General features: G+C 36.7%; 1 pseudogene; it reads left to right on the top strand.

Moving 5' to 3' along the window:
* The first annotated feature begins 10,597 nt into the window (after window positions 1-10,597).
* LOC108406568 (olfactory receptor 4C13-like) lies at window positions 10,598-11,596 on the top strand (annotated as a pseudogene).
* Window positions 11,597-27,073: the final 15,477 nt, after the last annotated feature.

Here is a 27,073-nt window from a genome sequence, read left to right as displayed (position 1 = left end):
GGGGTCCCACCAGCCAGGGCTTGTATCTTACCCCTTTCACCAGGCACTGAGCTCTCGCACATGTCGATGTAGTCAGGCTGTTGTCCTGTGTCTTCTGGTCTCTCTTTTAGGATTAATTGTATTTGTTGTATTTTCAAAAACATACATGTTTTGGGGAGGAGATTCCCACTGTCCTACTCACGCCGCCATGTTGGCTCCGCCTCCTTGATATATTCTCTTTTGCATTACTGCTTTTAAGACTGCCAGTGTGGTGTCAAAATTGATTTGTTGAAGATACTCACAGAGCAAGTGTATTCTAGATACATTCTTACAAACATTTCTCATGTAATTAATAACTATTATGTATAATTATATATCTCTGCTTGGTTTTATTTATTTCCCATTTTGATAAACATTGTATTTTAAATAAAACCAATTTTGAATTAAGGCTATAATATTAAGATAGAAATTTAAGGGCTTTTTTTTTTGCTTTGCTTTACCCTGAATCAAAATCAGGACTAAGTTTGAGGTTGAAGCTTACATGTTCATAATTGGCAATTTTTTAAGGAGCAACTAGAAATGGAAGGCAGGTGAAACCCTAGAATGCTTACATGTCCTTTAAAAATACAATAGGTTTCACTGGATTTTACCAAGTAATATCATTCTTTTTTTCATCTACTGTGGCTTTTCAGTTACAAATTTGTTTATAAAAGGAATTTGTTTATTGCACATCTACCTAAAGCTTGTGTGTATGTGTGATTTTTAAAAATCTGTATAGGTGTGTTTAAATATTAAGATGGTAGAACTTGAACTTTAAAAGTAGTAGCCTATATCTTTTTTGAAAAAAAAAGCATGGTTATTCTTTATCAAAAATGAATCTGGTTTTTCAAACATGTTGTTTCCCTACCTTCATTTATGTTAGTCTGCAACAGAAATGCAATATGATCACAACCCTACACGTTGAAGTGATATTACAGACAAACCATATATAGCTGAAGAATCATTTAAGAAGCATAAAGTTTATGTCCTGTGTATGGCTGCCACCTTGTAAGAGCCCTTAACTTAATTACTGCTTCTCACAAGAAACTAAAATGGACTCTAATTGGGATATCCTTGTGAAATCAAGGTATTCAATATTTAAGTAATTTGAATATAATAAGGAATATTGTTGAATGACTACATATGAACTAATACTTTTCCTGAAACTGCAGTGGGACTAGTTGGCATGTTCAAAATTTTCCTTTCCTTTAAAGAAATCAGGTTTAGTCTCTCCATGAGGCCAAGTGTAGAAGAAAAAAGATGTCACAGAATGTTACATTGTAAAAACATTGCTCTAAACTTGGCTTTTTGTTATATATGTAGTAGCCAAAGACAATGATAATGTCAAACAGAACTTCTTTTGTGGTACTTAATACATTTTAAAACTTATATGATTATGTCATACAGAAAGAAGGAGGATATACTAAATAATTTATGTACCTGGTGGATACAAAATAATACAATAGAAGATAGAAATTCTTGGAGGAGTAAATACACATGAACTATTTGTACTTAAATTACAAAGTGGATGATGAAATTAGAATGAGGTCTGAAAATGTAACTGCATATATCTAATTTGTCTCATAAAAGCTGAATCATTTAAAATGGATAAACTGTTATACATTATCCCCCAAAAAAGAAAGAGGGAATATATACAGAGGGCCAAGGAAAACATGAAAATATATTGGTCATCAGTAGTGGCATGGAAATGCAAATTAAAACTACAATAATTTACCACTACATAACCCCATAGAATGGCTAAAAGGAAAACAAAAGTACCATGTTACAAGGATGTGGAGCAACTGAAAACCTCTTGTTATGCTTTAGATGTCTCTCCAAGTTTTTGGTGCTATTATTTCATACTGAACCCCCCAACACCACCACTATGAGTCCCAAACTATCTGAAATCTGGATTTCTAGCTGACTATTCCCAGAGCCTTCTGAGAAATAACAAAAACAGTTTTGGGATGAAGAACTTTAAAATGTCTGCCATTACTTTTATGACCTCACTGATTTTGCTCTCAAGCATTCAATAGTGATTTTTTCAATAAAAGTTTTGTAGTGATAACAGCATAGAAGCTATTTCAGTGACAAGAGTCTACAGGGAAACTGCATCACAGAAGCACTACTGGAATTGTGCTATCTTGCTATTGACATGACATTCATCTTTCTTAACAGCAGAACTGGACAGAGAAGGCAACTCTTACATATGTCAGTTCCAAGTGTGGTGAATATGATTCCCCTCCTAAAAAGGAATTTCTCAACATGTCTCTTGAGAATACCTGTTTCTAAGACAAAGCCTTTCCATAAGTGGAGATAATTAATACCTAGGGGAGCAAGCAGCAGCTATAAGACAAGTTTTTTGAACTTTCAGGGAAATCTCTTTACAGGACAAGATGAAAATCTTTTTTGTTGCTCTTCACCTCTCCAGAGCAAGATTCATCAGAGGCAGAGTGGAAGGTGTTTTTGAAGATGTTTCCTCCATGATCTGCTTCTTGCCCTGCAGGACCAGAACCACTTATAGATAATTTCTCCATAGTGTTTCAAAGGAATCCATTCTGAACTCAAAATCAGAAAACAGGTTTCTGTGAAAAAGTTTTGAGGCATTAGGCTGGATAGAAAGAGTCAGACTTGAAAGAACACCTTTTTAAAAAGCAGGCTTACTAAGTTGCATGGATATACTGCCAAAATTGCACATGTCCAATGTACACAATCAGTGACAATGGTTCATTTCATAATGAATTGTCTGAATAGGCTCTTCACAAGTGTGACATATCTTTCACATTCAAAGTTATTTATTACAAAAGGTGATCATTTTGAAGATGGAATTGACTCTGAACACCCCCAAAATATTATTAATGTCATCTAAGATGGCTAAGATAAGGTTTCCAGTGATGCTGATGCTTTGTAAAGATTGTTACCTTCCATATATAGTCATCATAATTTTTCAATATGTTTCACTATGATTAAAGAGTATTTCATCAATTGGTATTTCACCCAGTTCTTCAAGTTCTTCATTAATATAATTAATAGGCAAATATAGTTAACCCAATCTGACAGATGAAAATGTTAAGACTCATAGAGATTAATTGTAGGACCCAGCTCTCTGACAGTAGGTGCCATCTTTTGCAATAACACTACCTTTAGAAATCAAGACTAACAATGAAGACTAAAACAAAATTTAAATACACAAAAAGAAAGTATGAATATTAACTGATAAAAACCATCAGCTGTTTAGTGCAAACATACACAGAGCACCATTCCTGGAACCAACTGCCATGGACAGTATGAGTCTCTGTTACTTCTTTGAGAGAAAACTGATTATTCTTTTTGAGCTTGTTACATGGTTAAACATAATTCTGTATCATGGTCCAAACTGTTCAATCTTCCTACCACATGGGTATATAGACAGATATAAAAACAAAGTAGGAGTAGATTCAAGATGGAGGGGTGAGAGGTGAGAGAATTCCTCCCCAAACCACATATAGTGTGAAAATATAGTTAATACAACTATCCCTAAAACAGCAACAGGAAAGAAGGCTGCACCAGACTGTATACACACCTCATGAATAGAGCAGACCTCACGAAAAAGGGTAATGTACAAAAGCCTAGATATGGCAGAACCTGAGCCCTTCCCCTACCCCAGATCACTGGCATGAGGAAGACAAATGGAGTGGGGAGGTAGTGGAAGCCTAGAACTGCTGAACACCCAGCCCTGAAGATCTACTTTGGGCCGCAGACCTACATTGTATGGTGCTCTGAAGGTTGCTGGGGTTGGCGAGCTGGGACAGGTGGAGTGCTTGACAGACTGAGATTCCTGCCATTTGTGGAGGGTGGGGATCCACATCCAGCCACTCTGGAACAAAGGAAAGGCAGGTAGTCTGAGAGGCTTCCTAGCAGTGAGAAGGCTGCTAAAGGGGCAGGTTTTGCACAGAGCTTGCTGTGTGGCAGAAGGGATAGGTGGACAAAGTTGTCTGGATGCACTTTGCCTAGCAGATTGGGAACTTTGAGGACCTTCAGGTGCCCCACCCCCTGGCTGCCTACTCAGCTCTGAGGCGGCTCACTGTGACACACAGCCTGCTGCACCTTCCTCCTGGCCTGCCGGCACCTGCTCACAAACTGGCAGACACTGCACTGGCCTCACACTAGGCAGAAGGAGGTCACACCTAGAACAGCTAGAGATGCCAAGCACGGAGGCTTACACCTGTGTGCTTGGCCCACTGGCTCTGATACTGGAGAGAGGCACTGCAGCCAGGAAACAGGAAACAACTCTTTCCTGCCCCCAGGCACCAGTGCTGCTCCCTATGACACCCAACCTCACTCTAGGGGCTGAGCAGCTCCAGAGACTGGAGCTTACAAGCACTAGAGGGCACCATATGAAAATATGAAATGTCAAAAGAGGCTGGTTCAGACCAAAACCTCACAAATCCCAGATAGAGGGCCACATGAAACTGAACTCACCAATCTTGCTGAAAGAGAGAGTTCAAAATAAAAATCATAAACATGCTCATGAAGGTACAGAAAAATATTCAAGAACTCAGGAATGAATTTAAGATGGAGATTCAATCATTAAGAAATTCCATATGTGAAAGGAAACATACAATAAAGGGATTTATAAGCAGAATAGATGTAGTAGAAAATATGGTAAATGGGATATAAATTAGAGAAGAGGAATACAAAGAAGCTGAGGCACAGAGAGAACAAAGGATCTCTAAGAATCAAAGAATATTGAGAGAACTGTGTGACCAAACCAAATGGAACAATATCTGCATTGTAGGGGTACCAGAAGAAGAAGAGAGAGAAAAGGGGATAGGAAGTGTCATCGAGGAAGTAATTGCTGAAAACGTCCCCAATCTGGATAAGGAGATAGTTTCTCAAGCCATGGAGGACCACAGATCTCCCAACACAAGGGACACAAGGAAGACAATATCAAGACATATAATAATTAAAATTGCAAAGATCAAGCATAAGTACATATTTTAAAAGCAGCTATAGGGAGAAAAATGATCACATACAAAGGAAAACCTATGAGGCTATCATCAGCCTTCTCAACAGAAACCTTACAGGACAGAAGGGAGTGGCATGATATATTTAATGCAATGAAAAAGAAGGACCTTGAACCAAAATTACTCTATCCGTCAAGGTTATCATTTAAATTTGAGAGAGGGATTAAACAATTTTCAGATAAGCAAAAGCTGAGAGAATTTACCTCCCACAAACCACCTCTACAGTGCATTTTTGAGGGACTGCTATAGATGGAAGCATTCCTAAGGCTAAATAGATGGCACCAGAGGAAATAAAGCTACAGCAATGTAGAACAATTAATTACTAAGCAGATGCCAAATCAAATCAACTACACCCAAAGTCAGTCAAAGGATAGACAAAGACTACAGAATATGATACCTAACATATAAAGAATGAAGGAGGAAAAAAGAATGTTTAGATTGTTTGTAATAGCATACTAAGTGACTTAAATTAGACTGTTAGATAGTAACCACAAATCTAAAACCTGCAAAGACAATAAGTACATCCCTTTCAATAATCACCCTAAATGTAAATGGTCTGAATGCACCAATCAAAGGACATAGAGTCACTGAATGGATAAAACAAGACCCAACTACATGCTGCCTACAAGAGACTCACTTCAAACCCAAAGACATACACAGACTGAAAGTGAAGGGATGGAAAAAGATATTTCATGCAACTAATAGGGAGAAAAAAGCAGGAGTTGCAGTTCTTGTATCAGACAAAATATATGTGAAAACAAAGAAAGAAACAAGAGACAAAGAAGCAGATTACATAATGATAAAGGGGTCAGTTCAGCAAGAAGATATGACTATCATAAATATCTATAAACCCAACCGCACCACCTACACAAGTGAAACAAATACTAACAGAGTTAAAGGGGCAAACAGAATGCAATTAATTCATTTTAGGAGACTTTAACACACCACTCACTCCAAAGGACAGATCAACCAGACAAAATAAGTAAAGAGACAGAGGCATTGAACAACGTGTTAGAACAGATGGACCTAACAGACTTCTACAGAACACTTCACCCAAAAGCTACAGGATACACATTCTTCTCAACTGCATATGGAACATTTTCAAGAATAGATCATATACTAGGCAACAAAAAGAGCCTTAGTAAACCCAAAAACATTAAAATTGTACCAACCAGCTTCTCATATCACAAAGGTATAAAACTAGAAATAAATTACACAAAGAGAATGAAAAAGCACACAAACTCATGGAGGCTTAATAACATGCTTCTAAATAATCAATGGACCAATAACCAAATAAAAACAGAAATTAAGCAATATGTGGAGACAAATGACAACAATAATTCAACACCACAAAAATCTGTGGGATGCAGCGAAGGCCGTGCTAAGAGGAAAGTATATTGCAACACAGGTATACCTCAGGAAAGAAGAACAATCCCGTATGAACAGTCTAAACTCACAATTAATAAAACTAGGAAAGGAAGAACAAATGAGGCCCAAAGTCAGTAGAAGGAGGCACATAATAAAGATGAGAGCAGAAATAAATGAAATTGAGAAGAATAAGAGAATAGAAAGAATCAATGAAAACAAGGCTGGGTCTTTTGAGAAAATAAGCAAAATAGATAGACCCCTCACCAGACTTATCAAAGAAAAAGAGAGTCTGCACTCATAAACAGAATCAGAAATGAGAAAGGAAAAAAATCACTATGGACATAATAGATACACAAATAATTATGAGAGAATACTATGAAAAATTATGTGGCAACAAACTGGATAAACTAGAAGAAATGGACAACTTTCTAGAAAGAAACAACCTTCCAAGGCTAACCCAGGAAGAAATGGAAAATCTGAATAGACAAATTACCAGCAAGGAAATTGAATTACTAATTTAAAAACTACCTAAGAACAAAACACCTGGACCAGATGCTTTCACTGCTGATTTTATCAAACATTTAGAAAAGACCTAATTCCCATCCTCCTTAAATTTTTCCAAAAAGTAGAAGAGGAGGGAATACTCCCAAACTCATTCTAGAAGGACAATATCAACAGTAATATCAAAACTAGGCAAAGACACCAAAAAAAGAGAAAATTACAGACCAATATCCCTGATGCACACAGATGCAAAAACACTCAACAAAATATTAGCAAACTTAATTTAAAAATGCATCAAAAAGATAATCCAGCATGATCAAGTGGGATTCATCCCATGGATGCAAGGATGGTACATTTGAAAATCCATAAACATCATACACTACAAAAAGAAGGACAAAGACCACATGATTATCTCCATAGACTCTGAAAAATCATTTGACAAAATTCAACATCAATTCATGATAAAAACTCTCAACAAAATCAGCTCCTCATCATAATAAAGGTGATATATGACAAACACACAGCCAACATTATACTTTACAGTGAGAAGCTGAAAGCTTTTCCTTTAAGATTGGGAACAACACCACGATGCGCACTCTCCCAACTTTTTTTCAACATAGTTCTGGAGGTCTTAGCCACAACAGTCAGCCAATACAAAGAAATAAAAGGCATCCAGATTGGTAAGGAAGAAGTCAAACTGTCTCTGTTTACAGATGACATGATATTGTATTTAGAAAGCCCTAAAAAAATCCACTCCAAAACTACTAGATATAATATCTAAATTCAGCAATGGTGTGGGATACAAAATTAATACACAGAAATCTGTTGCATTTCTATGCACTAACGATGAACTAGCAGAAAGACAAATCAAGAAAACAATTCTATTTACAATTGCATCACAGAAATAAAATACCTAGGAATAAACCAAACCAAGGAGGTGAAAGACCTATACCCTGAGAGGGCACTCAAGAGATAAATTAAAGAAGATACCAATAAATGGAAACACATTCTGTGCTCAAGGATAGGAAGAATTAATATTGTCAAAATGGCCATCCTGCATAAAGCAATCTACAGATTCAATGCAGTGCCTATCAAAATACCAACAGCATTCTTCAATGAGCAAATAGTTCTGAAATTCATATGGAACCACGAAAGACTTCGAATTGTCAAAGCAATCCTGAGAAGGAAGAATAAAGTGGGGGGAATTATGCTCCCTGACTTCAAGCTCTACTACAAAGCCACAATAATCAAGAAAATTTGGTACTGGCACAAGAACAGACCCACAGAACAATGGAACAGACTAGAGAGCTCAGATATAAACCCAAGCCTATATGCTCAATTAGTATATGATAAAGGAGCCATGGATATACAATGGGGAAACAACAGCCTCTTCCACAGCTGATGTTTACAAAACTGGACAGCTATACACAAGAGAATGAAACTGGATGATTGTCTAACCCCATACACAAAAGTAAACTCATAATGAATCAAAGACCTGAATGTAAGTCATGAAACCGTAAAACACTTAGAAAAAAAACATAGGCAAAAATCTCTTGGATATAAACATGAGCATCTTCTCCACGAACCTATCTCCCAGGGCAAGGGAAACGAAAGCAAAATGAACAAGTGGGACTATATCAAACTAAAAGCTTCTGTACAGCAAAGGACACCATCAATAGAACAAAAAGACATCCTACATTATGGGAGAATATATTTATAAATGACACATCTGATAAGAGTTTGACATCCAAATTATATAAAGAGCTCATTCACCTAAACAAACAAAAAGCAAATAATCCAATTTAAAAAAGGGGCAGAGGAGCTGAAGAGACACTTCTCAAAAGAAGAAATTCAAATGGTCAAAGGGACCTGAAAGGTGCTCCAAATCCCTAGTCATTAGAGAAATGCAAATTAAAACCACAATGAGATAGCATCTTACACCAGTTTGGATGGCCAACATCCAAAAGACAAATAACAATTTTTGGTGAGGATCTGGAGAAAGGGGAACCCTCCTACACTGCTGGTGGGAATGTAAACTAGTTCAACCATTGTGGAAAGCAGTATGGAGGTTCCTCAAAAAGTAAAAATAGCAATACCATTTGACCCAGGAATTCCACTTCTAGGAATTTACCCTAAGAATGCAGCAGCCCAGTTTGTGAAAGACATATGCACCCCTATGTTTATTGCAGCACTATTTACAATAGCCAAGAAATGGAAACAACCTAAGTGTCCATCAGTAGATGAATGGATAAAGAATATGTGGGACATATACCCAATGGAACACTATTCGGCCATAAGAAGAAAACAAATCCTATCATTTTCAACAACATGGATGGAACTAGAGGGTATTATGCTCAGTGAAATAAGCTAGGTGGAGAAAGACAAGTATCAAATGATTTCACTCATCTGTGGAGTAGAAGAACAAAGAAAAAACTGAAGGAACAAAACAGCAGCAGACTCACAGAACCCAATAATGGACTAACAGTTACCAAAGGGAAAGGGACTGCGGAGGATGGGTGGGAAGGGAGGGATAAGGGGGGAAAACGGGCATCATGATTAGTACATATAATGTAGGGGGTGGGCATGGGGAAGGCAATATAACAGATGGAAGACAAGTAGTGATTCTATAGCATCTTACTACGTTGATGGACACTAACTATAATGGGATATGTGGTGAGGACTTGATAAGAGGAGGAATCTAGTAACCATAATGTTGTTCATTTAACTGAACATTAATGATAGCAAAATAAATAAATAAATAAATCCCCAAAAATAAAAATAAAGATAAATAAATGAAGTGTTTTTGCATTCATCCTTAACAAAGTGGTGAATGTGTTCCCTTCAAATCAATTCTCACATAATTCTATGAGGTGTATATAATTAATCTCTAAGATGATTTGCTTCTCTGCAAAATGGATGATGAATACAAGCTCTATGGGTTATTGTCATAAAAAAGGGATCATGTGTAAAAAACATTTGCCACTATACATTCACGTACAATCAATCATTAGAAAGTATATGTAATTAGCTATTATAAAGTCATTGGATTTATACAACATACATTAAGCCTCCTTTTAAGCAGCTCGTGTATCTATCCTTTGCATTCCCAGCACCAGTGCCATTATTCCTTATTCAACTCTTCTAAATAATCCGTTACTGAGGTTCCTATGTCTGCCTTCCACCCCTTACTGAGCCTCAGCCCACTTCAACCAAGACACACCAAGATCATCTTTAGAGTTGCATCTGAAACCCCCTCCTCCTCACATCTTTGTTCTCCTTCCACTCACACTGTGTTTCCTTCCATGCTTCCCTCTTTCAGTGAGACTGAAGGGAAAATTCGGAAGCTTTACATCCGTGGCTTTTATATATATTTCCTACTCCTCTTTTCCACTTAGCTACCACTCTGCACAATCCACTACATGAGCATAAACTCTGAGTCATCTCAGATGATGAAGGGCTCATGCCTCTGTTTTCAGAACTTCCTCATGTCTATGCTAACAAAGACTTCACCTACTCTCAGAAGTTTGAGTAACTTCTAAGAACTCATTTTTTTGGTTTCTGCACACACAAATACAACACAAAAGTAATGACAAATGAACAACATCCAAAACTTTATTATATACTAGAAAGTAAGTTCAATGAATTCACAGTTGTAGTAACAAAAATTGTTTAGTTTTCAAGTATGCAATTAACATCACTTGAAACACATGGAGAACTGGAACAATGTGATAGAGTTTGTTCTTACTGGATCTCAAAAGGATCAAAAGATTCAGAAAATAATATTTGTTATGTTTTTTGTCGTCTCTATGGTAGGGAATGTGCTCATAGTGGTCACCATCAAGGCAAGTCCATCACTGGCATCTCCCATGTACTTCTTCCTGGCCTTTCTCTCCTTCATTGATGCCTGCTACTCCTCTCTCACTACACTCAAACTGATTGTAGATTCACTCTATGAAAGGAAGACAATTCTGTACAGTGGATGTATGAAGAAAATCTTTGGGGAATATTTCTTTGGAGGTGCAGAGGTCATCATGCTGACCGTGATGGCCTATGACCACTATGTGGCCATCTGCAAGCCCTTGCACTATACAATCATCATGAACTGGTGGGTGTGCGGCCTGCTAGTGTGAGTGGTGTGGGTGGGTGGCTTTGTTCATGCAACCATACATATCCTCTTCATCTCCGGATTACCCTTCTGTGGCCCTAATGTCATAGATCACTTCATGTGTGACCTGAATCCTTTGCTCAATCTTGCCTGCATTGATAACCACACTCTAGGGCTCTTCATTGCTGCCAACAGTGGCTTCATCTGTCTGTTAAACTTTCTCCTCTTGTTGGTCTCCTGTGTGGTCATTCTGAGTTCCTTAAGGGCCTACACCTTGGAGGCCAGGCACAAAGCCCTCTCCACCTGTGTCTCCCACATCTCAGTCATGGTATTATTCTTTGTTCCCTGCATATTTGTGTACATAAGACTTGCAGCTACATTATCAATTGATAAAGCAGTTACTGTATTCTACACTATGATAACCTCCATGTTAAATCCTTTAATCTATACCTTAAGAAATTCCCAGATGAAAAAAGCCATTAAGAAATTATGTAGTGAGGAAGTTATTTCACACAACAAATCAAAGTGCCTAAAGACTAATATTATTCAGCTGAGACAAGGCTCAAAAGGAATTGTGGCTGATCTCAGTAAGGTATAGTAATGGGATAAAGAAATAATTAACTACCATGATTATTTGTTTCTAAATCTAGGGGAGCAGAAATGGCACAAGACAAAAAATCCTAAGCCAGGACCATTCTCAACATATTTAAAAATACTACCAAACTGGTGTTTAGTTCTAGTAGCTTCATCTACATATGGATTCATAGGTTTTCCCTCTAATAAAAAAAGTCAAAGAAATGATAAAATATATCAGTAGTGAGCATAGCATCTCTTTTTTTGGCTTTGCATTTATTTATTTATTTATTTAATTTTTTTATTAAGGTATGATTAATATACACTCTTATGAAGGTTTCACATGCAAAAACAATGTGGTTACTACATTTATCCATATTATCAAGTCCCCACCCATACCCAATGAAGTCACTGTCCATCAGTGCAACAAGTTGCCAGAAATCCACTATGTCTCTTCTCTGTTACACACTGTTCTTTCCGTGATCCCCCACACCATGTGTCCTAAACATAATACCCCTCAGTCCCCTTCTCCCTCCCTCCCTACCTTCCCTCCCACAACACTCCCCTTTGGTAACCACTAGTTCATTCATTCTTGGAGTCCCTGAGTCTGTTGCCATTTTGTTCCTTCAGTTTTGCTTCATTGTTATACTCCACAAATGAGGGAAATCATTTGGCATTTGTCTTTCTCCACCTGGCTTATTTCACTGAGCATAATGTCCTCCAGCTCCATCCATGTTGTTGCAAATGGTAGAATTTGTTTCTTTCTTATGGCTGAATAATATTCCATTGTGTATATGTACCACATCTTTATCCATTCATCTACTGATGGACACTTAGGTTGCTTCCATTTCTTAGCTATTGTAAAAAGTGCTGCAATAAACATAGGGATGCATATGTCTTTTTGGAGCATAGTATCTTTAACAATCCAAACATGTAGGCATTGCATTCTACCTGTGTTACATTTGAGGCTGTTGACAGAAAGGAGTAGTTGGTTGCTCATACATATCAAATACCTGAATCAAAACCTGATTTCTCAGACCATACTCTTAAGTGCCATGATATATGCAGGGAAATGATGGTAAAAATGTAAGATAATAATACTAGTTACCATATATTGACCAGGGACAGTGCTGGACAGATTGTATATTTAGTTAATTATCTATAACTTAAAATAAAATAATTTGCATTAATAATTCAGCTCATTTTTATAATGGTGGATGATAGTAAGTTGCCTGCATTTACCCATATTATCCTTCTTGGAACTCCCTTCACAGAGGCAGGAGACCTTCTTGCTGCTGCTTTGCTCCTTCAGTTTTGCTTCTTTGTTATACTCCACAAATGAGGGAAATCATTTGGTATTTGTCTTTCTCTGCCTTTACACAGCCATTTTAGGGTTATAAAAGCAATGTGTCATGCATACCGTAGAACAGTACAGTGACAATTATGCCTTGTTTCCAAATTTCTTCCTAAGCATCAGACCGTTTTGTCTTGTTCATCTCACCATCTGTTTAGGTTGCTAAAATACCCAAAATAATTCAAATAAAAGAACATTTTGATGTCAAACAGAAATTCTATTTTTAAAAAATTTTTTATTAAGATATCATTGATATACACTCTTATGAAGGTTTCACATGAAAAACAATGTGGTTACTGCATTCACCCATATTATCGAGCCCCGTCCCCATACCCCACTGCAGTCATTGTCCATCAGTGTAGTAAGATGCCACAGAGTCATTACTTGTCTTCTCTGTGCTACACTGTCTTCTCCATGAGCCCCCCAAACACCATGTGTACTAATTATAATACCCCTCAATCTGCTTCTCCCTCCCTCCCCACCTGCCCTCCCCACCCCTCCCCTTTGGTAACTGCTAGTCCCTTCTTGGGACTCCCTTCACAGAGGCAAGAGACCTTCTTGCTGCTGTTTTTCTCCTTCAGTTTTGCTTCATTGTTATACTCCACAAATGAGGGAAATCATTTGGTATTTGTCTTTCTCTGCCTGACTTATTTTACTAAGCATAATAGCTCCATCCATGTTGTTGCAAATGGTAGGATTTGTTTCTTTCTTATGGCTGAATAGTATTCCATTCTGTATATGCACCAACTCTTCTTAATCCATTCACCTACTGATAGACACTTAGGTTGCTTCTATATCTTGGCTATTGTAAAGAGTGCTGCAATAGACATAGGGGTACATATGTCTTTTTGAATCTAGGAACTTCTTTTCTTTGGGTAAATTCCTAGGAGTGGAATTCTTGGATCAAATGATATTTCTAGTTTTAGTTTTTTGAGGAATCTCCATATTGCTTTCCACAATGGTTGAGCTAGTTTACATTCCCACCAGCAGTGTGGGAGGGTTCCCCTTTCTCTGCATCCTCACCAGCATTTGTTGTTCCTAGTCTTTCCAATGTTGGCCATCCTTACTGGTGTGAGGTGATATCCGTTGTGGTTTTAATTTGCATTTCCCTGATAATTAGCAATGTGGAGCATCTTTTCATATGCTTGTTGGCATATGAGTTTCTTCTTTGTTTGTTCATATCCTCTGCCCATTTTTTTAATTGGGTTATTTGCTTTTTGAGTGTTGAGGCATGTAAGTTCTTTACATATTTTGGATGTTAACCCCTTGTCGGATATGTCATTTACAAATATATTCTTGGGGAATTTCTATTTATTAAATGTACTGTCATACTTCATCAAGTACATGGCTGCAGTATAACAATAATTCCTATAAGATAACATAATGTCTGGTGCATAATAAATATTGAGTGAATAAATAAAAACATAAAGTTAAATTTCAATAAGATATAGAGCAAAAATATAGAACTGGAGGCTAAGGAATTATTCCTAGCTTTCTCTGATTCTGACTGTGAGGATAGTTTACTTGGACCTTTTAGGAAGCCACAATTAAGTTTTATTCTTCTTAAATTGAGGATGACAAAAACTCAAAGCAGAGTCCCAGCATGTGAGCAAAAGTCTACCTTGACATCTTTCCTGCCCTTAGAAAGATTTCATTGAGATGAATATGAGTTATTTCAGTTATACTTCTCTGTTTTACAGAAAATGAAGTGCATTTGTACTGATAATTAGCATTAAGTTCTTAAAAATATACAAGTTTCTTTGTTAAATCAATTTACTTATTTATAACATTTCATTTTTATAAACTATTATTTTTAAAAATTTGGATCCATCTACACACAATGCAATGTCCTTTCATTTCTTTTATCCTTCATTTAATAATCAATATATTTTAACCCAAGAAATTTATCAGGCATGTTGATAGTTGCTGGAGCTCCAGAGATGAATGAAGAGACACCTGGGTCTCTTGTTACAGAGCTTAGGATCCACTGAAAGACTCCCAGCAGAGAACAGAAAATTACAAGACAGTGCAGATGGTAAGCATTAATGATAAGACAGTGGAAACACAGAGTGCTTTCAAGAGACACACAGCACAGCCCTGTGGGATCAGGAAAATATTCCTAAATGAAAAGAAAAAAAAAACTGGATGCACTGGATGAAAAGAAATTGGGTGGCAGGGTAAATAGCATGATATTGAAGGAAAGTGTCCTAGGAGATGGAATATAACAATGGCCAGGAGGTGAGAATGAGCATGCAGGAAGCCTCGTCAATACAACATAGCTCTGACAATCAATCCATCCTTTCATTCAACAATTATTTATCAAGCCCCCACTGTGTGCTGGGCACATTGCTTGATACTGAGCTTGTTGAAGGTTAAGTAGCAAGACATGAAGATGGAGAGAAGACAGGGAAAATCAAGAAGGGCCTCATAATCCTGCTAAGGATCACTGCTAAGAATCCTGGGGAAAACACTGAAAGTCTTTTGCTAGAGAGTGGTGCTGTTTGAGTTTTAGATGATAAGTCCAGCTGCAGTGTAGAAAATGGACAGCAGGGGACAAGATTGGCAGCAAGAGAGCAGTTAGGTTAATGTAGGGGTTTGGGTGTGAAAGTATGGAGGCCAGAATTCTGGTGGTGCCAAGAGGATGCACAGTTTGTGGATGCTCTGTACCCAGCTCCAATCCTCCTCAAGGACCAGCAGTGCACCCATGGCCCTGACTGCTCTGTACCTGGTAAGAGTTCACAGCCACAGTCTTCTTTGGCATTTGCGTCAGAGAAATTGAAGCCACCTCACCTAGGGGATTATGTTCACCACCTCAGTGACTACCTGTGATCAATGACTGACTGGCATAAAGGTAAAACAGGCTGTCCCCTTCACCTCAAGGTGGAACCTGTTCTGTGCTAGAAATTATGCTCCAGAACTCCCATGACCACAGGCTGAAGCCAGACTCTAGGTAAGACCACATTCTTTCTTCCCCTTATAAGTTGGCTTCACTCAACATCTTCTTCATAGTAATTGCTTCCATAAAAATCCATGTCAGTCTTCAATTAGGAAACACAAACTAACATGGAAAGATTGAGAGTTTAAGATATATTTATGATTTCACAAACAAAATAATTCATATAGGATCAATATTAGAGAGAGAAAAAACATGGATGAAATCCAGGTTCCAACTGTGGTCACTGGAAGGATGAGGGAACTGAGAAGATGGAACAGGAGAACATGAGCCTTCATTGCCAGGAGCCTTAACTCCAGGGAGAAGCAACCTCTTTATCTCCATCCAAGTGTACAACACTGCACTAATTGAGGGAACAATAATGTACTCCCCTGAGGCAGTTATGAATGACAATTTTGATTTTCCTCAGAATCCACCCTCTTTGCTTCTAGACACATAACTATACTCAAGTCCTAACAGGCCCCTAATAATCTGACTCAAACAGACTTACAGTGTTAGCTGGTTGATCATGGTGTTTTAAGAACAGAAATAGAGAGGAAGCCTTGTAAATTCTTGCTTAATCTCTGTAAGCAAAATATTTTTATGTTATATGAACAAAAGTCTAACTTGAATCATAAGCAGAGACACAATTTCTCAATCAATTCCCATACTTGTGCCCATTTGTAAGCCCAGGCCCTAGTGAATGAAGGATGGGTTGGATCATTAAGGAAAAGACCCCAGTACACTGTCAAAAATTTATAGCACTAACTTTTCTCCAAGCCTTATCCAAAGAGACCTACAGCCTTTTATTTGGATAATTGTATACTGGGGAAAAGGAAATACTTATACCTATCCAGGAATGCTGGGCACTGGCTCTGAATTAACACTGCTAAATGACACCCACACATCACTGTAATCCCCAGATTAGACTTATAGAAATCAGTTTGACCTCATATCCATCTCATAGTTGGGTCAATAGGTCCCTGAACCCATCCTATGATCATCTCACCTGTTCTTGAATATGTCATTGGAAGAGATGCACTCGGCAGCTGGCAGAATCACCATATTGGCCCCCCAACTTATGCAGTGAGGGTTATTAAGGTGGGAGAGGCCAAGTGGAAGCCATTAGTACTGCCTCTACATAGGAAAATAGTAAACCAAAAGCAATACTGCAATCCAGAGGTTAGTGCCTCAATCAAAAACATGCGAGATGCAGGAATGGTGATACCCACCACATCCCCATTAACTCTTCTATTAGGCCTGTGCAGAAAACAGATGGATCTTGAAGAATGACATAAATTGCCATCAGCTAAGCAGATGGTGACTACAATTGCACCTGCTGTACCAGATGTAATTTTGTTACTTGAGAAAATCAACATATCCCTGGCAGTTGGCATTTAGCTAGTGATCTGGAAAATGCTTTTCTCTCCATGCCTGCCAGTGAAGATCACCAAAAGCAATGTTTTTCAGCTAGCAAGCCCACCAGCACTTCAATGTCTTACCTAGGGTGTAACAACTCTACAGCCTTGTATCATAATTTGGTTTTCAGGAGTCTTTATCACCTTTCCTTTTCACAAGGTATTATCTTGATCCACTACATTGATTTCTTTATGTTCATTGGAGCTAGTGAACAAGCAGTAGAAACTACACTAAGGCATTTGTGTGTTAGGATAGGAAATAAATCTGATTATAATACAGGAGCCTTCTACTCAGTGAAATTTATAGGGATCCAATGGTGTGAGGAATTTAAAAATATCCCATCTAAGGTGAAGAATAAGTTGTTTAATACGGCCCTTTCTATGACCCAAAAAAGAGGCATACTGCCTAGAGGGCCTCTTTGGATTTTGGAAGCAATATATTCCTCTTTTGGGTATGTTACCTAGCCCATTTTACAAAATGATACCAAAGGGTTCTAGTTTTGAGTGGGGTACAGAACAAGAGAAGGCTCTGTGCAGGCTACTTAGCCACTTGGGCCATATGATCAGACAGATCCATGGTGTTTGAGGATTAATGGCAGGTAAGGCTGCTGTTGACCCAATGAGTAAATCATATCACAGCCCTTAAGATGTTGGCAAAAAATTCTCCATCCTCCAGAGATAATTACTCTCCTGCTGAGAAACTCCTCTTGGCCTACAAATGTGCCTTAGTAGAGACTGCATGTTGGACAGTGAACCACCTAGAAACTTTGCAAACTGAGCCATCCATCATAAGCTGGATGGTATCTGAACCTTCATGCCATACCATTAGGTGTGTACAGCAGCACTCCATCATCAAACAAAAGTGTGTACACCTGATCAGAGTGGACAGGCCCTGAAGGCACACATTCTACATGAACAAATAGACCAAATGCCCATTATACCCACTCCTGCTATACTGCCTTTCCTCACTTTGCCTGGATGTCTGGCCTCACAATGAGTTCCCTATAACCGGTTGACAGAAGAGAATACTTGGGCCTGTTCTACAGATGGTTTTGTCTAATATGCAACTGGACAGCTGCAACACCACAGCCTCTTTCTGGGACATCTCTGAAGGACAGTAATGAACATAAAACCTCCCAGAGGGCATAACTTTGAGCAGTGTACCTATTTTCTTGGAAACTGAGAAAAATGAACAGAGCTTAAGAAACCTGTAGTATAGAATTGAGTTAACATATGCATAAAGGGATTCCCAGAAGAGGAGGGAAAGTGGTGAAAAATATTTTAAAAAATAATGGCTCAAAACTCCCAAATTTGAAGAAATAATAACTCTACAAATCCAAGAAGCTCAACATATTTTATGCAGGATAAACATAAACAACTTCACATAGAGAGTCATTCAACAAAACTGTGAAAAGACAAAGACTAAGAGAGAATCTTGAAAGCAGTAAGAGAGAATCAATTTGGCATATACAAGAGATCTTCAACAGATATTAACATTTCTCCTCAGAAACCACAGAGGCCAGAATGCAGTATGAAAACATACTTAAATTTATGAAAGAAGAAAACTGCCAACCAAGAAGTCTATTCCAATAAAGTCATGCTTCAAACATGAAGGAGGAATTAACACATTCACAGAAAAACAGAAGCTGTGAATCATGATCACTTGCACACCTACTCTACAAAAATGTGCTACCAGGAGTCCTTTCTGTTGATATAAAAGAGAACTATACAGTAAATCAAACCCATATGAAGATAGAGAGATAGCTACCAAGATAGATCATAGGTAGATAGATAGATGAATTCATATAGGTAACTAAATTCATACAGATAGAGGAATTCATATATATATATATATATATATATATATATATATATATAACATAAATATATGTAACATAAACCATAATTATATAATTATATATTTATAGACAACAAATAGTCACATATTTATATATTTATATATGTGACAACTACATATATAAATACATAGAAAATAATTGTATTTTTGGTTTGTAACTCTTTGTCCAATATGCCTGAAGGACATTATGTGCAAACAGCAACCATGGGATACAACAGCTATATTTTCAGTAGACAAAAAAGACTTTAAGAAAAAATTGTTATGAGAGGAAAAGCAAGACATATGATGATAAAAGTATCAATCCATCAAGGGGACATATCCATTAAAAACGCATATACAAAATTAACAGAACTGAAGGGGAATAGATAGCTCTTCAATAAGAGTTGGAGATCTTAACCCACTTTCAATAATTTGTACAACTAAAAATAAGATCAACAAGGAAATAGAGGATTTGAACAACACTAAACAACTAGACCTAATAGAAATATATATGACAATCCACACAACACTACACATACACACTTCTCAGATCAACAAGGAAAATTTTATAGGACAGAATATATGTCAGGTCACAAAACAGTCTTCAATGAACATAAAGGGATTGAGATCATATAAAATATTGTCTCTCACATCAAACAGTAAAATTGAATGTCAATAATAGAAGAAAAACTGAAAAATTCATGAATACATGGAAATTGAACAGCACATTATTAAACAACTAATGGGTCAAAGAAGAAAACAACAAAAATTAGAAAGTGTTTTGAATAAATGAAAATGAAAATTTGCCAAAGCTAAGGGATACAATGAAAGCAGTGCTCAAAGAAATCCTGTTTTACAGATGCTGAAACTTGTATCTGTAAATGCCTACATTGTAGACAATAAATGCTTATTTGTAAATAATAAATTTTCCCATCCTTTAAAAAACTAAAAACTACTAGAGATAATAAACAAATTCAACAAAGTTGCAAGATACAAGATCAACATACAAAATGTTATATTTATGTACTCACAATGAACAACCTGACAATGAAATTAAGAAAACATTCCACTGACAGTAACATCAGTAAGGATAAAATACTTAGGAATAAATTTAATCAAAGAAGTAAATAATAAACACTGAAAAATACAGAAAATTGCTAAAGGAAATTAAAGAACACCTAATAAGTGGGAAATACCTAGTGTTCACAGACTGGTACACTCAACATGACTAAGATGGCAACACTTCCCAAAGACATCTATAGATGCAATTGAATCTCTTTCTAGAAGTATTTTATGGAGAAATGGAAAGTTGATTCCAAAATTCATACCAAACGGTAAGGAACCCCAAATAGCCAAACAATTTAGAAAAAGAAAGACAAAATTAGAGGATTCATACTCCCACTCTCAAAATGTAACACAAAGCTACTGTAATCAAAAGAGTGCATTGTCACATATGGATAGACATAGAATAGAATTAGAATCCAGAAACATAACCCACATCTGTAATCAATGACTTTTGATAAGGCTGTCAGGACCATTCAAGAGAATGAAGAGTCTTAGGACAACTGGATGTCCAAATACAAGAGAATGAATTTGGATCCCTCACACCATAACATAAAGTGGATTAGGGACTCAAACATAACATTTAAAACTGTACAACAGAGGGATACAGGAGTATATTTCTGTAACTTGGAATAGGCAATGGTTTCTTAAATGTGGCAAAAATATCAAGTAACCAAAGAAAAATGATAATTGGACTTCATCAAAAATTTAATACTCTTTTCAGTCAAGGAATACAAGAATGTGAAGACAATTCACTGTGGGAATAAATATTTGCAAATCATATATTTGATAAAGGTCTTGTATCCAGAATATATAAAGAACTCCTCCATTCAAAACCAAAAAGACCACAAAAAACTCAATAAAAAATACATAAAGTCTTGGAGAAATTATATGAAAAACATACATCTTATAAATGAGATTTCTGAATGTAAGGAGCTTAGAGGTCACTTTTCCACAAGTACAAAAGCTAAACAGATACAGAAATCAACAACTGTAGTACCTATAAGACAAATTATGAAAAAGGCAAACCACATTCCCCAAAATGAGGAGATAAACAGGCAAATACAGACAATAAAACTCACTGGAGCAGACACAAACACAGAAGTTGCATAGGGAATGAGTGTTGATATAGGAAAACCAGAATGGTAATTGATGAATTTCTTGAAGCTTATCATAGCCAATTCTGAGTGTTAAAAACTGAGGGGATGTAGTCATAGGGGTATCCCTAGAATTTTGTGAGATTTACCTTCAGGAGCTCAACCAGGTTTCCACAGTGAATATCAAAGAAAAAAATCTTCACGCCTCTCAAGAGGGATGGGAAAAGAAACCATTTTGAAATACATAAGCAAGAAGATAGTGTAGTGAAATATTTCATGTGTTAGGAGGAACACACCACCAATTTAAATTGGGTACCCTTCAAACTTATCCTAGAAGAAGATGAGGAAATTAAACTCAAAGTAACTAGAATAAAATAAATAATAAGAACTGGAGTAGAAATCAATGACATTGGAAACAGGCTATCAATGCAGAAAACTCAACAAATCAAAAGCTAGTTCTTTGAAAAGATCAATAAACCTATATTTATGATATCCAGGTTAAGAAAAAAAGAACAAAGGACAAAAATTACTAATCTCAGAAATGAAAGAGTAGACATCACTACAAATCCTATGGATAATAAAAGAATAATAAAGAAATACACTATGAACAAACATGCCCAAAAATTTGATGACATAGATAAAATGGGCCAAATGCCTGGAAGGTAAAATCTGCCAAAACTCGCACAGGAACAAAAAGGCCGAGGTCTAGTAAAGAAATTGAATCAAGAATTAACTTTCCAAAACACAAAACACCATATCCAGATGTGTTCACAGGTTAACTCTACAAAACATTTAAGAGATAAATTATACCAATTCTCTATAATTTCTTTCAGAGAGTAAAAGCAGAGAGAACACTTCCTAACTCAATCTCTGGGACCAACATTACCCTAATACCAAAACCAAAGATATTATAAGAAAACTGAAGACCAATATTTCTCATGAACATAGATGCAAAAATCCTCAACAAGGTATTATCAAATCAAATCCATAAATGTATTAAAAGAATCACACAACTGATCAAGTCAGATTTATTCCAGGTATGTAAGGCTGGCCCATCATTCAAAGACAAATTAATGTAATCCATGATATCAACAGGTTAAAGAAAAATCACATGCTCATATCAACAGATGCAGAAAAAGTACTCAACAAAATCCAACACACACTCATGATTAAAACTCTCCACAAACAAGGGATAGAGGGAAACTTGAGAAAGATTAGGAAAAAACTTATAGTTAAACCATGCTTATGGTGAGAAAATCAAAGATTTCCTGCTATTTACAGATTCAAGTTGAGGATGACCCTCTCACCACTCCTTTTCAGTATTGTACTGAAAATCCTTGCTATTGCAATAAGGCAAGAAAAGAATTAGAAGGTATACAGATAGGGAAAGGAGACATGAAACTGTCTTTGTTCACAGATAACATGATCATCTATGGCGAAAACCTAACAAAATCAACAAAAATTCCTGGAACTTATAAGCAATTTTAGCAGGCTTGCAAGATGTAAGGTTAATATACAAATGTCAACAGGTGTCTTTTACACCTGCAATGAACAAATGTGATTTGAAAATAAAAACATAACACCATTTACATTCACACCCCAAAACATGAAATACCTAGGAATACTTCTAAAAAATATGCACAAAATCTAAAGAAGCTAAAACTCTGGTGAAGATATCAAAAAAGAACTAAATCAACGAAGAGATATCCCATGTTCACAGATAAGACAACTTTCAAGATGTCAGTTCTTCCCAGTTTGATCTATACATTCAAGTAATGCCAATCAAAATCCCACCAAGCTTTTCTTTGATACTCACAAACCGATCTTAAAGTTTATATGGAAGGGTAGAAGACCCAGAATAGCCAACACAATATTGAAGGAGGATAATAAAGTAGGAGGACTAGCACTACTTAAGTTCAAGATTTACTATAAAGCTACAGTAATCAAGACTATGTGGTATTGGTGAAAGTATAGATAACAGATGAAAGAAACAGAATAGAGAGCCCAGAAATAGATTCAAATAAATATAGTCCACTGATGTTCAATAAATGAGCAAAGTCAATACAATGGAGCAAAGATAGTCTCTTCAACAAATGGTGCTAGAAAAAAACTGGATATTCACATGCAAAAAGTGAACCTAGACATACAACTTACACTGACCACAAAAATTAACTCAAAATAGATCCTAGACCTAAATGTAAATGAAAACTACAGAACTCCTAGAAGATAACAAAGGAGAAAATAAAGACAACTTTGGTCATGGTGATGATGTTAGATGCAGTACAAATACAGTCCATGAAAGGAATAATTAATGCACTGAATTTCATTTAAATTAAAAACATTGGCCCTGCAGAAGACATTGTCAAAGAATCAGAAGATTTTTCATGAGCTCCAGAACTAACTGAAATCTGAAATATCTGGCTACTCCCAAAACCTTCTGAGAAAAGGGAGAAACAGTTTTGGGTCAAATACTGTAAAATGGCCACCATTATTTTTATTCCCTCACTAGTCTAGCTCAAGTAATGAACAGTGCTTTTCCAGTAAGGGATTAATGTTAACAGGAAAATACTAGGTAATTCAGTCACATGAGTCAGAAGGTAAATTATATCACAGGCCCACACACTGAAACTTATTTTCATTTTTTATTAATGTATGATTGACATACACTCTTATGAAGGTTTCACGTGAAAACACAATGTGGTTACCACATTTACCCATATTATCAAGTCCTCACCCATACCTCAATGAAGTCACTGTCCATCAGTGCTGCAAGATGATACAAATCCACTATATGCCTTCTCTGTGCTACACTGTTCTCTCTGTGATCCCCCACACCATGTGTACTAAACATAATACCCCTTAATCCCCTTCTTCCTCCCTCCCCACCCACTCTCTTACACCCCTCCTCTTTGGTAACCACTAGTTCATTCTTGGAGACTCTAAGTCTGCTGCTATTTTGTTCCTTCAGTTTTGCTTCATTGTTATACTCCAAAAATGAGGGAAAATCATTTGGCATTTGTCTTTCTCCACCTGGCTTACTTCACTGAGTATAATGTCCTCCAGCTCCATTCACGTTGTTGCAAATGGTAGAATTTGTTTCTTTCTTATGGCCAAATAGAGTTCCATTGTGTATATGTACCACATCTTCTTTATCCATTCATCTACTGATGGACACTTTGGTTTCTTCCATACCCTGGCTATTGTAAAAAGTGCTGTGATAAATATGGGAGTGTATCTGTCTTTTTCAATGTGAGAACTTGTATTCTTTGGGTAAATTCCAAGGAGTGGGATTCCCTGGTCAAATAGTATTCCTATTTTTAATTTTTTCAGGAACCTCTATATTGCTTTCCACAATGGTTGAACTAGTTTACATTCCCACCAGTTGTGTAGGAGGATTCCCCTTTTTCCACATCCTTGCCAGCATTTGTTGTTCTTAGTCTTTTCGGTGCTGGCCATGCTTGAAGGTATGAGGTGATATCTCATTGTGGTTTTAATTTGCATTTCCCTGATGATTAGTTATGTGGAGCATCTTTTCATGTGTCTGCTGGCCATCTGAATTTCTTCTTTGGAGAACTGTCTCTTCATATCCTCCTCCCATTTCTTAATTGGGTTATTTGCTTTCTCAATGTTGAGGTGTGTAAGTTCTTTATATATCTTGGATGTTAACCCCTTGTCAGATATGTCATTTACAAATATATTCCCCTACACTGTAGGATGTCTTTTTGTTCTGTTGATGGTGTCCTTTGATGTACAGAAACTTTTTAGTTTGATGTAGTCCCACGAGTTCATTTTTGCTCTTGTTTCCGTTGCTCAAGGAGGTGCATTCAGGAAGAAGTTGCTCATGCTTATATTCAGGAGATGTCTGCCTATGTTGGCTTCTAAGAGTTTTATGCTTTCAAGACTTACATTCAAGTCTTTAAACCATTTCGAGTTTACCTTTGTGTATGGGGTTAAAAAATCTACTTTCATTCTCTTGTTATAAATATCAATGCGCCCAACACAGGAGCACCTACATATGTGAAACAAATACTAACAGAATTAAATGCAATGCATTCACTCTAGGAGGCTTCAACACTTCACTCACTCCAAAGGACAGATCAACCAGACAGAAAATAAGTAAGGACACTGAGGCACTGAACAACACATAAGAACAGATGGACCTAACAAACATCTACAGAACTCTACACTCAAAAGCGGAAGAATACACATTCTTCTCAGGTGCGTATGGAACATTTTCAAGAATAGATCATATACTAGGCAACAAAGAGTCTCAGTAAATTCAAAAACATTGAAATTGTACCAACCAGTTTCTCAGACCACAAAGGTATGAAACTAGAAATAAATTACGCAAAGAAAATGAAAAATCCCACAAACACATGGAGTCTTCACCACATGCTCATAAATAACCAATGGATCAATGACCAAATAAAAACAGAGATCAAGCGATATATGGAGACAAATGACAACAATAATTAAACAGCACAAAATCTTTGGGATGCCGCCAAGGCCGTGCTGAGAGGAAAGTATATTGCAATACAGGCCTACCTCATGGAAGAAGAAGAATCCCATATGAGTACTGTAAATTCACAATTAATGAAACTAAAAAAACAAAGGAGGCCCAATGTCAGGAGAAGGAGGGACATAATAAAGATTAGAGCAGAATTGAGAAGAATAAAACAATAGAAAGAATCAATGAAAGCAAGAGCTGGTTCTTAGAAAAAATAAACAAAGTATATAAACCCCTAGCCTGACTTATCAATAAAAAAGAGAGTCTACTCACATAAACAGAATCAGAACTGAGAAAGGAAAAAATCACTATGGACACCACAGAAATACAAAAAATTATTAGATAATACTATGAAAAATTATATGCTAACAAACTGGATAACCGGGAAGAAATGGACAACTTTCTAGAAAAATACAACCTTCCAAGGCTGACCCAGAGAGAAACAGAGAATCTGAACAGACCAATTATCAGCTATGAAATAGAACTCATAATCAAAAACTAACCTAAGAACAAACTCCTGAACGAGATGGCTTCACCGCTGAATTTTATCAAAGATTTAGTGAAGACCTAATACCCATCCTCCTTAAAGTTTTTCAAAGAGTAGAAGAGGGAATACTTCCTAACTCATTCTATGAGGCCAGCATAATTCTAATACCAAAACCAGGCAAAGACACCACCAAAAAAGAAAATTATAGACCAATATCTTTGATGAACATCGATGCAAAAAATACTCACACATACTCAACAAAATATTAGCAAACCGAATTCAAAAATACATCAAAAAGATCATCCATCATGATCAAGTAGGATTTATTCCAGGGGGTGCAAAGATAGTACAACATTCGAAAACCCATCAACATCATCCACCACATCAATAAAAATAAGGACAAAAACCACATCATCATCTCCATAGATGCTGAAAAATCATTTGACAACATTCAACATCCATTAATGATATAAACTCTCAACAAACTCACCATAATAAAGGCCATATATGTCAAAACCACAGCCAACATCATACTTAAGTACTTAACAGTAAGAAGCTGAAAGCTTTTCCTTTAAGATCGGGAACAAGACAAGGATGCCCACTTTCCCCACTTCTATTCAACATAGTACTGGAGGTCCTAGCCATGGCTACCAGACAACACAAAGAAATAAAAGGCATCCATATTGGCAAGGAAGAAGTTAAACTGTCCCTGTTTGCAGATGACATGATATTGTACATAAAAAACCCTAAAGAATCCATTCTAAAACTACTAGATCTAATATCTGAATTCAGCAAAGTTGCAGGATAC

This window comes from Manis javanica, chromosome 11, assembly GCF_040802235.1.
Source record: "Manis javanica isolate MJ-LG chromosome 11, MJ_LKY, whole genome shotgun sequence".
In the NCBI taxonomy this organism is placed as follows: domain Eukaryota; kingdom Metazoa; phylum Chordata; class Mammalia; order Pholidota; family Manidae; genus Manis; species Manis javanica.
Note: the sequence above shows the minus strand (reverse complement) of the source record. Positions and strands in the feature narration are given on the sequence as shown.